The sequence below is a fragment of the Micrasema longulum genome, unplaced genomic scaffold (assembly GCF_059751315.1).
Source record: "Micrasema longulum isolate JH-2025_06_02 unplaced genomic scaffold, ASM5975131v1 h1tg000362l, whole genome shotgun sequence".
In the NCBI taxonomy this organism is placed as follows: Eukaryota; Metazoa; Arthropoda; class Insecta; order Trichoptera; family Brachycentridae; genus Micrasema; species Micrasema longulum.
This window is the reverse complement of record NW_028277564.1, coordinates 164,047-180,785: the sequence shown is the minus strand read 5'-3', so window position 1 is coordinate 180,785 and position 16,739 is coordinate 164,047.

Sequence of the window (16,739 nt, the reverse complement as noted above, 5' to 3'; positions counted from 1 at the left end):
AAATTTAGATATAATAGAATTATTACAGATCTACAAAATGTATCTAAAATAATAATTTCCATGTTTGATACCTTTGCAATTTTACTTTAATGCACAGAAAAAAACAACTCGTCAACCCTACTATAAATGTAGGAACAATATTTTCACTTAGTACGATGAAAATACAGTCATCAATAGACTTCATACTCTGAGAAATAAGTGCAAGAACATTGGAGATACATTTCCTATATTGAATGAAGTATAAAAGAATGGAAAAGACTACCCTTCTCTTATATTTCATGGGTTGGGATAGACTAGTATGTACATACTTAATAGTTTTTGAATTGGAATGTCCTTTTTTTCTTCTTCTATTTAACATTTTTCTTATTTGTTTCAGGTAACTCTAAATATTTTTTATAACATTGTGATATGTTACATGTGCATAATTATTCTATATTTAATAAAAATATTTTTACTAGATTTGAACAATTCCAAATCGTCGATTTAACTATTTACCTTTGTATTTCATTAGTATTTCTGTTTTTCTTATTTTATCTTTTTACACTTTGGTTTTTTTTGTAAATTGCTGGTGTATGTGTGTCTGATAAATTTATTTTTGAATGCATTTGTTTATAAATAACTTAACTCTATTAACGACAATGTGTTTTTTAGTAATACAGTATTTTTTTTTCTTACCTGTAAAAGTCACAAAGGGCTGTTATTTTAATTAATTCTACGCTTAAATATTTTATGAAAAATATTATGTAAAGTCAATTATACCTCAAATTCATTTATTAGACGTGCCCGTGAAAATTGTAATGGACTTAAAATTAATGTGGACATTTTAAACTGCAAATTGCCTTTATATAATATATTGAGTTTTTCTACTGACATTTCTTGGTGGAACTGCATTTTAATTATAACTGGACGACCAGTCTGACGATGTCGGTCACGACGAAACCCGGTCACTGGTAAAAAATTTATAAAATAATTATAAATAAAAGTGGAATAAAACTATAAAGTATTTTTATTATTATAACTTTATATAATACTTAAAATTTCTTCTCGAAGTTGATTATTTTGAATATTTGCTGAATATGATGCGCATGTAATGTATATGTTTGTGTTTGTTTTATAAATGCACGTAGATTTGCGTATGCATGTGTGAATACGTATTCGTTTATATATGTATGCATGAATGACTCAGTGTGTACATTCGGTTATTTTATTAATTACCGACAATTACCTCCATGGAAAACGTAAGTGATAATGATTTTTCTTTTCTCAATTACGTTTTTATTTATTTATTTCTTGTCACATTTAATGTTTACAGATCTAATACAATTAATGCAAACATAATTGGTATTTTCATGCCAAGATCTTAGTTTTTAATACTTATTTTGTATGACAGAATGTTTTCTGAAAAAAAAGTGACAGCCAAATGTTGTAATGTTCCATTAATAACATTTTATTAAAACTAGCTTTAAATCACTATTAATCTTTTTCCTTTTAAAAAACAGTAATTTATTGTATGTTATGGTTTAAGACAAATATCATAAATAATGACGAAAAAACATTTTTTATTCATAAAACGGCCAACTATACCAGGGGTCGGAAGAGGTTATGGATGTTTTTTTAACGAGAATAAGTTGTTTTACTAATATAATTAAATTTTTCACCGTAGGTTTTTTAATCGCCTAGAAAACTTTTAACGAGAATTTTTAGTACCGTACCTATGTAGAATAGGCTGACAAAAGTTTCCAAACTTTTATTCAACAGATTTTATATTCCCAAAATATTTTAAGTACGTTAAACATTGGATTTAACCCCAATAGGACTTGTCGATATTGGACAGATATTTGTGTAAACGACATAAAAATCCCCGTGTGATCAATCACAACATTAGCAAGAAATATGGATGTTCATAGGCAGAATTTAAAACTTAACAAAGCAGGTCACAAGTTAAATAAATGAATTATTAATTATCTTATCTTCTCTGCAAAGTTGTAGAGTTGGGTGGTCTAACGGTACGCGGTTTACAAAAGTACGCATCGGTCATTCTAGAAAAACGAAAAGAGCTAGCGAAACATTTTATTACTATTTTGACAGTCCCGCCGAGTTCACGGGCTGTATTTTTAACGATCTTAAAATATTGACAATATTCTAATTTAAAGGCTAAATGTATAAATTTAGTCTAATTGGTTTTTTTATTGTAATTTTTAAAGAGTGAAATTACACGTTAATATTTTTTATATTTATTTCATTATAATTTATTGACACATCGATGTTAAGTAAGTGACTGCATTTGGAATCGTGTTAGACAATCTTTAAGCAGATGACAGCGCTCAGATTGTTTCTGACAAAATAGAGAAACCTGTAAGATTGCGTGATATATGAATTTATACGAGTACGCGCGCACTCTTGCATGCCATGAAAAAATGGTCTCGAGGTTGAGTGTTTTTCTTTTTCATTTTGAAAATTGTTTTCTAATTTCAAAACAAGGTTTAAAGGTGTCTAAAAGTAAAAATAAACTAATAAAATTGATCATTTTTATTCTAGATATATAGGCCAAACCAAAAAAGGGCACTCTTAGAACACCATACGCTACATCTCTGTCAATTTATCTGTAAAACATATATTTATTTATTTTACAAAATTAAACAGTCGACAATGATAGAATAACATTTAAAAAATACGGTTTAAAGTCAGACCTGCAAAGTTTCTAAATAAAAAAAAACATATAAAATTGTGGTAGAACAAAAGGGTGTGTTTATGTGTATTCGTATGAGAGTAAGTGTAGAGGTGTGTTTGTGTTTATTTGTGTGGGATTAAGTGTTCAGGTATGTTTAAGTGTGCGCATCATTAAATGGCAACTGAAATCGTATCGCAGCCAGAAAGAATGAGTCTCAATTTATTTTTAAATAAACTAAAGGGCGTGTTAAATATATCAATAGATAAAAAGAAAGCATTATAGTTAGAGCAAGAACGAAAGAGGAAAGAGTGTTGTGCATAGTTATTGCTACAGATCGGCAGATGGTATAAAAACTTATTTCTTGTCACGCAAAAAAGGACATTAAGATTTATTTTGGAGAGTAAGTTAAAAGAGTCTACTTTATTTTATAATAATTCATATAAATAGCATTATTCAAATACAGTGCGTCTACTTTTAAGGGTAAAAATTCAATTTTGTTTAGCAGAATAATAATAATAATAATGATATAATTTACTACTCCAATTTGTCTCATTTTAATTCGGCGTTGTAAAATAAAAAAGTAACCACCACTAAAATTAAAGTGATTTAAATATAGAGACTAAAAATTGCTAACCCATTAAATAATTTAAATACTTACTGCAATCCTAATCATTGTTCTGTTCTTCGCACCTATTGGTGCATGCAGTTATATATTATATAAAGATGGTCAGTCTTTTATTTTAGGTTTTAGTCCAGGGACTAAATGTATTGCGGTGTTAAAACAACTTTAAAACGAAATTAATATTTTATATCATAATACTGATTATATAAATTATAACCATGTTTTTATTGAATATTGTCTGTTCACTCCACATTTTGTTCCGGTTTGACACAGGACTGAGGTCCCAAAAAGTAACAAAACGGTAAGGCTTAACAGAAAATGATAAATATAAGATCCGTTAAATAAAATAAAATGATTTACTGAAAGCTTTTTTAGATTTAAAAGGCATAAATATATATTTTATACAAATCCTTGCGTCTGTTTATTTAATATATACATACCAATAACCCTAAATCATCGTTTTTCAAAATACCCATATCGTAGATTTCTTGATAAAGATGCATGGGTCCATTACATTTTCTTTCAAGGGGCTTTGAAGGAGCTTTTTCTCCAAATGGGAAAAAATTTTCGGCTTATCAGTATTCATGGAAAAACGAGATCAACAATATGGAAACGCGATGATCATAAAATACTGTAGTAATAACTTACTTATAACTGAAATATACATATAACTATTACAACAGAGACGAAAAAAAATTTCATTAAGGAAATATAGAAGTCTAGGCATTTACACGGCTTATTACCTGTCATTGGCTGGTTTAAGTGGCAATTTACACACTGTGTACCACTCTTCATTCTGCTTCTGTTTGAACATCTATATTCCGCGAATCTTGCCACCTGTTGATCATTATGAAGTTAAAGAGCTAAAGCCTTTATTGATGCGGGTGATAATCTGACCGAATTATTTCAAGGGAGTTGAGTCCAGTTTTTGTCGTCAAAAATTTAGAAAGAGTCAAAATATTTGTGATAATGCAGTAGAAATAATTAGTCCACATTATATTTAAGCTTTTTAAACCCAGCGTCAGTGGAACTAGGGTTGAGAGTTGAGACACTCAGCACATTTTCAAATACTTACTAATTTTTACACATTTTTTTTGCACCACAACAGGCCTGGAGGCCCAATTACAGTGGTGTATTACCACACAGAATACCCAGACTTGAGAAACTAACATTAAATTTTTATGTTCTATTCAGAAATCGAACCCGAAACCTTCCATGCATGAGTCAAGCTTCTTGACCACTACACTACGGAGGTCACTGTATCTCCTTGACAACGTTGTATCCCCTTCCATTCAGCAACTGGAGTAAAAGACTTACGTATCGATAGTTTTCTTAGTTTTAGTAGTGCCTTGCACGTGAACTGAGAGAGGTTGGTTCAATGTGCGTTAGGGTACCTCACACGAAGGTTCATACTTTGTAACATTTTCGGACGGCGCACCACGGATAGTCAAGCCTAATTCTCGGCCATAAGTTCCTTACGCGAATTGGAATCCTTCATTTGTTTATAAATACAGTATTGACAATTGGATATCTGGATATAAATTACCGTGAATTTTTATGACCATAGACAACTACCTGCTCTTTGGCGATAGTTTGAATTCAACTTTTGTTTCCGATGTACGAAAATATCTCTGAATCGAACATTCATTACTTGAGTTTTTTTACAATAAGTTTAAAAGAAAAGAACAAAATTAGACTTCCATTTAGGAAAAAGGCAAAGTCAAAAAATTCAATTTTATTTAAAGCAATTAAAAAGTATTACGAAATGGAAAAAAATATTTATGAAGAAAAAAACATCAAAATTTAAAATAATGGTCAAGACATATGTGATAAACAATTTATAAATGAAATATATTTGCAATGTTATTATTAGAACACACATAACAATATGTATGATATGTGTGCCCTTTTTTAAGATTTAAATAAAAAAAAATAAAAAAAAGAAATATAAATTAATGGAATAAATTATTCAAGGTATGTTTTATATTTATTTTTATGTTTGATTAGACTTAAAGCATTGAATTCTCCTGAATCGTATTTCATAATGTACTTCATATTTTAGAACGAACTAGTTAAGTTTATTTTTGACATAAACTTAGTATATCCATATTGTAATAATTAAATATTGCACATAAAACATTTTTTGACCTGACATTATTATCATTTTTTACCCATACTTTCAGCTTGTTTGGCTGAAACAAAGTAATTTTTTATTAATTTGGGAATAAAATAACAGTTTTTACGTACATTGCATACCGAAAATAAATTTGAAAAGACAGTCAATTTAAGTTTTCCACAGTTATATAAGCTGTTGATTAAGTAATAAAATAAATAAAACTAAAAATAAAGAAATGTTAGGAATTCAGTAATTGCAAAACCCCTACCAATATTATAGTATATGTAAATTCCTGGATTCAGAAATATTGATTTTAATAATGCTATTGAGTTAGCTGCTGTACAAAACCAAAAGGCTTTTTTTTATAACTCTTCGCTCATAAATTTCCTTTTTATGTTTGTTTTTTAACTTTTAGTGACAATAATTAGTCTTATTCCAGTTGTAATTGAGAAATTAAAAATTTTGAACTGCGGAACAAAGTGCAACGCACCTTTTCATTTAAGCATTAGTTCAACAGTGAAAAGTTGTATAGGGGAAAAGCGTAAACAAGGACGATGGCCAACGAGAAAATATAAGTCACATAAAATATTATGTATTGTAAAAATATTTTTTACTATTAACTTCCAAGACAACTTGATTTTAGAGTTATTGAATCTGGCACCAGTTGTGTTGACTGAAGAAACAGTAGAAGTATTAACCTTTCAAATACGTAATATCATTTTTTTTTTTTTAAATGATTGCCATACAAAAATAAGATGCCAGACAATATTGATGAATTGGAATGGGAAGACCGGTGAAAATGGAGGAGACTAACGTCCAGAGCGGTCTAGTCTATGATGGTACGATATACCGCGGTTATTTCACTACTGTGCATTGGGCATGTTTTTTGTATTAATATTTTTTTTACATTTTTTTATTTATAAATCATATGACACAAAGTATTTTACAAGTATAATACGTTGAATTACGTTCTCAGAAGTTACAACAACTTGATTCGGGACATTAATCATATTAAAATTAAAAAAGTAACACATATTGAAAACAACAAAAAAACAAAGCAAATTTAGCACCTTTTTAACTAAATATAGCACAAAAATATATACGTCAAAAACCTTTTCTTACACAAGCAGAAAAAAAATATAAAAAAACGTCTTTAGTAATAAAAAAAATAGTCAATCTACTAAGGGAGATAAGGTCATTAACATCACATGCCATGCAGATGATGCAGATGATGCAGCCATAGTGATGATGAGAACATATCCATCTCAGTAAGTAAACATCTGGATGCTTAAGAAATGTCGTATAGAACAATGAACACATGATTATTCGGATAAACAAAACTTTCGTGAGACCGATCATGGTGTATACAATAGAGGCAAGAATAGGGGAGAAAGTAAAAAATACGAAAAACCAAGTAGAAAAACTAAATAAAAAACTAAATAGAAAAACCAAATAACTGCTTAGAACGTCAGAGATGAAAGTACTAAAGGCAATCGCAGGGAAACCCCAAAGAGGCAAAATCCAGAGTCAAGAAGTTAGACGGAATTATTTTTGGAGATTAATTTAGCTCTTTCGACGTATGTTTAAAGGATTGACGGATAGAAATATTAAAAAAAATCATCATTACGTTGAATGTTTTTCAGTGAGTAAAATGATTTTTTTAAGCTAGCCAATCATAAGTTATCAGCCCAATGAATGCTTTGAATGGTCATATATATGTATGTGTTAATATAGTTTTTTATTGGTTACAAGAAAAACAAAATGTTATAAAAATCGTGCCCTAATACAAAACCTTCCCCTATATCCCATTTGTACGGTAGGAATCTCTTGCCTAGGACCGGCGCTGGCTCGCAGAACTATAAAGCCGGATTACCCGCAGTAAGCGGTAAGGTGAGTGTTTGTTCCGCCGCCATTAAGGCCAGGTGAACGTCATTCTGCTAAATTTATGCACCGTCATAATTGCACTTGGTGAAAAGGACAACTTATTCATTATGATAAATGCCACCAACGCGATTAATGTCACAGTATAAATGAAACGACTGTGAGAGAAGAAAACACATAGAAAATATTTTATTGTCAAAGCTTGTCTAACAAAGCGGGAGAGTAATGATTTAGAAAAAAATAAAATAACAGAAATTACGATGTGTGGATGCTTTGCAAATATTTTTTATTATTCTTTATCAAGATAACCAACAGCTATAATTATCTTATATGAATAAAAAATAAGTTTAAATTTATTTCAACAGAGAGGGAAAAAGTTTTCGAGAAGAAAATTGGAAATCCAGCCAGTCTGCAAGCATTTGGACATAATCAAACATTGTTGAAAAAATAAGTTCTTTATTTTATGAAACAGAAGGAAAACATTTTTGAGATCGGAATATGGAAGTCTAGGCATTAACGGGGCTTATGACCTGTCGTTGGCTGGTTAAAGTGGCCACTTCACACACTGTGTGCTTTTTATCATTCTGCCTATGTTCAAATATTCACGTTTCCTCAACTCTTTTATTGGTTGACTTTTGTGAAGTAAAGGAGCTGAAACATTTTTCGTGTGGGCGAACACCTACTAGGCAACGCCTGAAAATAATTTTTCAAATTTCATACTTCTTTTTTTATCAGTTAGTTGATTCAACAATTTTTTTAGTATGTACATTGTTCCAAGAGAGTAAAAACATTTTTGAAATGGGAACATGATAGTCTAGGCATTTACAGGGCTAATGACCTGTCGTTGGCTGGTTTAAGGGGCCTCTTTACATACTGTGTAGCTTTTTTTACAGTAAGATTTTTAAAAAAATATATAAATATAATATTTTGAGTTCTTCTACTGACGTTTCGTTATAATAATAAAAATACGTTTTTAGTTTTATTTCACTTTTATTTTTAATTTTTGACCAGTGACCGGGTTTATGCTAGTGACGACGAAACTCCGTCACAGGTAAAAATTTATAAATAAAAGTTGAATAAAACTATATACGTATTTTTTTTTAAATTCAGTTAACAAGTACAATATTATTAATAAATACATATTTTATATTAATTTAATACATGTATTAACATTAGCGTTTCTCATTACGTAAAAGTGAAAATAAATTTATGTTTACATAATGGGGAGTAACCTTTTACTATAGTTTGTTTATTATTATTAATTAGTTATTTTTAAGGTTATTAGCCCGCAGTTGTAGTATTCCAATATTTATTTTATTTAAATGTATAACAGCACGGTTGCCAATTAAAATGTACATATATGATTAGATATTTACAAAAATATGTTTTTTTTTAAATGACAAATAAATTATTAAGGTCCAATATATTGTGTTTAAAAACAATAATAACATAGATGAATAAGTCACTAAAAGATATAATGAAACATAGTAATCCGGTCGTGGAAAAGTTACCCTCTCTCGGTAGGCTGTTCAACAGACTAATCATCTTCCCCACAGACATCATCAACGGTAAATTTCTCCTGTATTCAGGAACAACAAATGTCTGTGTTGCCAAGCTTTAAAATCGTTGCTCGGTACATATAATTTTATGCGCACCAAAATGTCGGAATTATAAATTGATCCGTACAGAAGTAAGAAGAACATAATATTCTCTAACATAACTCTATAGTAATAAGCAGTGAACTTAATCTAAAATTGAAACAATAGATATTATTACTAGGAAAGGGAATGCCGTACGTTATTTTGATTATTATCAAATAAACCCATGCTTGATTATACATAATAACATTTTATTGTTTTATTTTATACCCTATCTTTCCTTTCTTTCTTATTTGTTTAGCATATTTTAGATTTAATTTTAGTAGGTACCTCTAATTTTTGTTTTGTAGATGACTTTTTTTTTTTTTGGTTTCGGTTGCGGTTATGAGCTCTTACTATTTATTTATTTATTTATTATACATACGGCCTAAGCTAATAACAACAGTTACAAGAAGAAACATGAATACAAGAAACTTAACAAAAAGAACATAAAACTAAGTAGCAAAGACGAACAAGGGCAAAACAATAATTGTATACAATATATTAATAAAAAAGAAAGACATAGGACTTCGAGCTTAAACCATGCCAATCCTATTCTATTTAAAATCATTTTATCGTGTTTTGTTTAGTTTTTTTTTCTTACTGCTATTTAAAAAAAATAAATTAAAGCATCAAAAACAAAATAAATATGTCTTATTTTTTTTAAAATTTGTACAATATTATGTCTGTACTCTTTTATTTGAATCTTAATTATAACTAATGTGTGAGCTTCTATGACACACTTTAATCTAATAGTTTATCGGGACAAATATGTTTTATTACTTTATGTTGTTCTTTTTATAATGTATTAATATTGTCATAACATGGGTATTTTATTGAATAAAGACTATAAATATTAATGATTTTGTTATTGTATTAAAATTAGTGAAAGTTAAAAAATAAGTTTATACTGACACGACTCATAACAGATTCGCATTTTTAAAATGTTAAACTCGTATGTTAAAAATGCTTTTTTTCGTAGGACTTTTTCAATGTACAATACAAAATTTAAAAATATAGATTACACAAACATCACTCTGTCAGATTTAAAATTTACACTAAAAATGTATTATGTAACTTAGTAGACATTATAATAATAAATATGTACATCTCCCCTCCCCTCTTTATCCTCTCTTCAAGCATTTTTGTCCTTATCCCGCCCAATTTACAGTTACTTAACGTTCTTAAAATAAATATTAAAAAATCTTTGATTATTGAGTACACGAAAATAACATTTTTATATGTATAAATTGTATGTATTTATTTGATATGTAATATTTTTTCTTTACTAACTTTGTATACTATGTGGAAATCTGTTATTAGTTCTGAGTTTATACACTATATCTGTTTGTTTACTAAAAATATGTATGTAGAACTGTTGATTTCCTAAATTAAATAAAATCTGTATCAAAGAAAAAAAAAAACAAATACCCAAACAGGACAAAATCACAATACTTGGCAATGACAAAACATTGCGAATAAAATAAAAAAACAAAACACCAACAAGCCACAAAAAGTGGCATGGTGGAATTTTAGTTAATTATAAAAATAAACAAAAAAATAGTTAAAATATTTAAAGTGTAATAATGTATATCAATGCAAATAAATAAATAGACAAAATTCTGCATAAACTTTAACAATACGCTTTTTCAAGCAATGCAACATAACATACACCTTTAGCTCGCATGAGTCAGGAATGTAATATACATACACAACGGGTTCCGTGGTGCAGTGGTCAAAATGCTTGACTCACAAACCGAAAATTCCGCATTCGATTCCCGGTGGGAACACAAACACTTAAGGTGATTTTTCTCAAACCAGTATTCTGTGCTGTAATTGCTCCTCCTGACCTGCTGTGGTGCAGCAAAAAAAATATACTGCAATATAAACATACATAATTCCTAACTTTTATAAATAATCTCTTAAAAATAAATTTTAACAAATAATATTCTGTAAATGCTCATATACTCGTACAACTTATTACGTTCAAGAAAATTTAACAACGTATTTACTTTGTAGAATATTACTAAGATAAATTTAATATTCAGACCGGAACGTTTCAGAACATGACTTCCTTTGTCAAAGCTTAAAAATAAATTTGAATAAGAAAAATACTCGATTGTTTATGTAATTCTTTGTATTCAGAGTTATTCTGTAGTATTTGCGATATATTGACGTGGAATTGTATCGACAAATATCTATAAATCAAACATTTTAAAGTTTGTAATTTTGTTGAAATCCCTAAAAAAATTGATTAAATAAATAAATAATTAAACATGAAGAGTACTTTACTTTTGGTAAAGCAACATACACATCACTTAATATAAATATGGTTAAATATAATCGGTAGGTTCTTATTGTAAATATATTTCTACGGAAATAGTACGAAGCAAGACTGCATATTACTCCTGAGAGGATATTACTTCAACTAGGCAGTCAGGGACGCCTCATGGCTGGCTAACCATCGCTAAGTAGAAGTTATGCGGAGGTAAATTGGCCATTGAGTTGCGGCCTTACGGTCAAGGATAAATCCGCCATTTTGACCAACACAGAGGATGATATGAAGCAAACGGTAAATTACAGAACAACAAACTTACGTGTAACGTTGACGAAGAGCCACAACCGATCCTAGTACTAACCGTACCTGAATACTATCCCCGTTACAGAAAAATATTTTATTCACTTTTTTCTTTGCAATGAATATAGGATACATACGATTTAATTTTTTCACATGAACCATAACACGAGTAAAACAATATTAAGCTAAAACCGTTTCACCGTATTTTTCGTTATGAGCTGCATTTTCAAAATGTTTCATTTTTGGGTGATACCGTGTGAAATGGATTTGTTCCGACGTTTTGGCTACCGACGTTGAAAGAGCCATCTTTATAGTAAACTGTTTTTGTTGGAAAAAGAGTGTTTTTGTTTATAGAGTGTTTTGTTGGAAAAAGTATGTGTTTAAGTACTAGTAATTTGTACCGTGTTGCAGTCAGCAGTAGGCACATTTCTATTCAAACGTCGGAACAAATCCAACACGCACGGTATCACCCAACAAAGAAACATATTGATAACAGCGACCGTGAAAACCTTTGCATTTTCGAAATTCAGAATAAATTTTTATTAAAACAAAAAAAACCTTTTTTTGTTTGAGTCTGAAACTTTTTTTATTCTATCAAGATAAGGGTCAAATCAGAACGAAGATTAAAAATACTAATTATATTTTCATTTAATTTTTAATTTTTTTCCGTTAAAACAGAGATTCATAATAAAAATAATATGACTCACTGTAACCCGTTCCTAGGATACTTACAAAATCCTTTTTTTTAAATATTTACATGTGAGAATAAACAAAGAAGACTTTATAGACAGAAATAATAAACAAAATGTTCAGAAAGTTTTAAACTCTACGTATTTAAGCTTATATTTAATAAGGGCTAGCTGCGCCAATTACTTTTTCTTCTTCTTTTTGGTTGAATGGTCCATTTTCTTGGGAGTCAGCCTTCTTTGTCTTCAATTTCCATGTCGATCTGTCGTAGATCGTCTCTTATCGTTTGTATCTTCGTAAACTTTTTCATTTTTGTCTAAGATATTTGTTGTTTGGCTTGTTTTTTATGGTCGGTTGCCACCTCCTCTTATGAGATTAACTATTCTTGTAAACTTTGGCTTTGGATGCCACCGTTGACCATTATTCCTTTGCTACCATCTTCAACAAAATATTTTGCCCGAAGCACCGCTGTTTACCAACAGTCATTAGCCTGAAGCCCGAAATAACATTTGTACCTCTTCTGAATCTCCACAATTGCAGCCGTTGAGGTCTTCACCAGTAGCCCGGGACAAGGGATCACGTTAAATCATGCAATATTAGTCCCTAATCCAAACTAAGTCACCTAAACATTCCGGTCTACTGAAATGAAAGGTGCCCACCTTTGCGACGTGGACGCGCTGAATGAAAATTACTCCTGTGAGAACTAAGAAGATGACTCAGTCTCCCAAATGCCAGATTTATGATCTCATTTAGATACGACAGGCAAATATATGCCCACAAACCATCACCAAGGGCTTGTACCAAAAAAATAGTTTTTGTAATAATGGTAATTTTAACAAAAATTTCGTACATGTAATGTTTTAATTGAAATTATAAATAAATGTTAAGTATGTTTTTGATACTTAAAACATACACGAGAATCTGCTAACGAATAGCATGTTCGCGATTCAACAGATTTTTTAGTTTAAGATAATTTTTGTAGCGGCAGCTCTGTGTTACTTCCATTAGTTGATTTTTGTAAAGTTTAGGAGCTAAAATCTCTATTGATGTGGCTGAAATTTATTTGACTGAATTCAGTCAGATAAATTTCAGCCATCAGGCAACGGATGAAAATATTTTTCAACTCTCAATGAGTGTGTGAGGAATTAAATCCAGTCATTGTCTACGGACATTTGAACACACTCAAAATATTGTTGTATCAAATATAAAGCTAAAAGAAAGAGAGCTGATCAAAATGACTGATAACTTTTTCGTGTCTTAGCTCATCAGGCAGTTTATTATATTCGGAATGGCCAATATTTTCCAAGGACCTACTGCCAAACTTTGTTGAGCGAAAATTAGACACATGAAGATTCCTTGAATAACTGATATTATTATCAATATTGATTATTGATCTCTAGTTTATATTGGGTGCTAATGAAATATAAAAAAAATTATAAACTACATATACATTATAAATTGGATATAACTTCAGGCTAAATGGTAAGGTGACATTTTTCAAAACAAAGATCGTTCACGTGATTTGATCCGAATCACAGAAAACCCTATCCTGAAAAATTACGATTTTGGGGCTCAATTGGGGGCTTAAAAAAATACTGATTTAACTGTAAATGATTGTAAATAATACTTAAAGGGGATACTCACGTTCCATTGTGGATTTTCGGTTAGGCGATTTGCCAATACGCATCCTGATACTCCACCACCAACGATTATAAAATCATAGAATTCCTTTGCTTTTTCAGATTTCATGAGGTAAGCCAGGCAAAGCAAGAAAAAATATTTTAAATACCGACTTGAACGAAACATATTCAGAACTCGCAAAACCTGTCGGTGTTAAAATGGCCAAAATATAAATGATTTTTACAGCTAAATCTCAACAAAAGAAATATTTTAATAAAAGATAAAGCGCATATTAATTTGACCACTTTGCATTTTTTGTGATCACGTTCTTTCGAATGTTTCGTTTATTTTTTTATACGAAATTGATTATTATGCATCGCTATGTGTTCCTGTAAAAATAATGCTGATCGGAATTCAAAAATTACATTTATGTGTGATGATGTATCATAGGGCTGACGAAGAAAATATAAAAATATTCTTGAAAGCGGTGAAAAATTCCCAAAACAGTAAAAAGCGGATGTATGATAGCTACAAAAGGAAAATATGGAAAAATAGTAACGAATGATAGGAGAATAAAAATGAGATGGGAAGAATACTTCGAGAAAGTGTCTGAAACACATACAAGAAATATAAGCACTGCAGCACCTTCTCAAATAAGTTTGAATGCAGATGATGGTACGCCGGACATACAAATGGAAGAAATAAGAAACGCTACCAAATATATGAAGAATGAAAAAACGCAAGGTTTTCATAATGTTGCTACAGAGTTTTGTTATGCCTCTATACAAGGGAAAGGGTTCAAGGGTGGGATGCGGAAATTATAGAGCAATCAGCTTTTTGAGCGCTGTTGGCAAAATGTATGGAAGAATAGTGATTGAGAGAGTAAGAAAAGTTACTAAGGATAGAGTGTGAGATGAGCAGAACAGTTTTATGAATGAAAGAGGATGTGTAGATCAAATATCTGTTTTTAGAAACATGACAAATGATGATGCCGCGCTTCTTGCTAACAACAAAGAAGAACTGCAATTCTTGGTGACAAAGGTGTACTATGTATGCAAGGGAAGCGATTTGCTGATGAATGTCGATCAATTGAATATGATAGTTTTTGAAAGAAATGAAAGCGTGACTAAATGTGAAATCACTGTGAATAGGGTTATACGAAAACAAATAGATGAATTTGAGTATCTGGGAAGTACGTTTATGAGGGATTAAATGACTGAGAAAGATATTGAAAGGAGGGCGAGTGCCGGGAACAGAGTGAACCGTGCACTGAAATCAACGGCAAATAAATTTATGTCGAGTAAATTCTGCCAAAATGCGATCATTTAGGCAAACGTATGGTAAAACTATGTCAAATAGATGCACAAATGTTGAGATCCGTACATTATGCAAGGCGGAGGTAAGTTTTATTGACAAAATCAAGAAAAGAGCTCTGCGTTAGTTTGAACATGTAGAAGGAATAGACAGGGAAAGAACGGCTAATTTTTTTTCAAATGCAAATGTTGATAGATGCAGAAGCAGAGGAAGACCGAAAAAGACATGGCATGACCAAATCCAACAAATACTTGAAGATGGGCATGTAAAAAGTCAGAATATCGGCGCGCGTATATGAGAAGATGTATGAATGTAGAGGAAGCGAGATCTGTATGCAAAAATAGAGTAATGTGACGTTCTATCTTCTCTGCTTACTCTTACGGGGAAACAGCGTGATGGTTCGTTGTTGTATAATAAAATATAGTATACGCTCAATAGTTTTTAAAAAGCCCTCTATGTTCCATGGCGTAGAGTTATTTGAGGAATTCAGGATTTTAGATAATATACATTTTACACTTCGATTGTGTATTTATAGAATTATGGTAAAGGTAAATTAATATTCCACTAAATCTCAAAAAACGCTCCTAAACTATCAGGTGGAAAACTAAAATATGGGTCATGGGGTCTACCAAAAAACTCTGAATTTGGCAATGAAATTTCAGTTTCTTAAGACTCAAAATATTCAATAAATTTCCGGAATATTGTAAAACCATGACCCGAATTCATCCATATACATTGGTAAATAGATAGTGCGAAGATTTGAGCAGAGAAAAACAAGAAGAATTACTTAAACATGTTGATAAATAATAGTCCGTAAAGTTAAAATCGTATAATAAAAACACTGAAAGTATTTTTTTTGCAACAGAAGGAAAACATTTTTGAGAATGGAATATGGAATTTTAGGCATTTACAGGGCGTATGAAATCCAGCCAGAATGCAAACATTCGAACCTACTCAAAACATTGTTGACACTAAAAGGAGTCATGTTGGTTTATTTTTTTTTTCATAAAAATGTCTGAATCAAAACAAGTTACAATGCTAGGAAAATTGCACACAATCCAGAGAAATCAATTTCTACAAAAATATAGGGATGAATTGTTTTGTCATGTTATTGAGTCATAATTATTATTACAAATGATGTTGTTAAAGAATTATCATTGAACCCTGATACCAAAATGGTCCAAAGTAACTTTGTTAGTATAATTTTTGGTCGTTCTACAAACGAGTTTGTGGCACTGTACAACAAACAAAACGCTCGGGAGAAAGGTTCCGGAACTCTTAACAAAGCCTTCTTGGCATTTTAATTTATTTCACGGTGTACATACTTAATTTTATTTCACCGCTGCTGAAGTGACTTTTGTTTTCGCATGTCGGCAGTGTTAAAATGAGCTCGATTAAATATACATAATTATTGCATCCATAACAGGTTTTTATTATAGTTTATATCATTTTGGTACAAATGTTCAATCAAAAAATTATGAGAGGTATCAGAGAAAATATTTGTTAGAAGTTGTCCTGCACCCCAACCCCTTCTTATTATTATAAGGGAGTTATTCTTAGCTCTACCCGATTGAATTTCTCAAGGGTATGCTTAGCTACAACAGTTTGGAAAA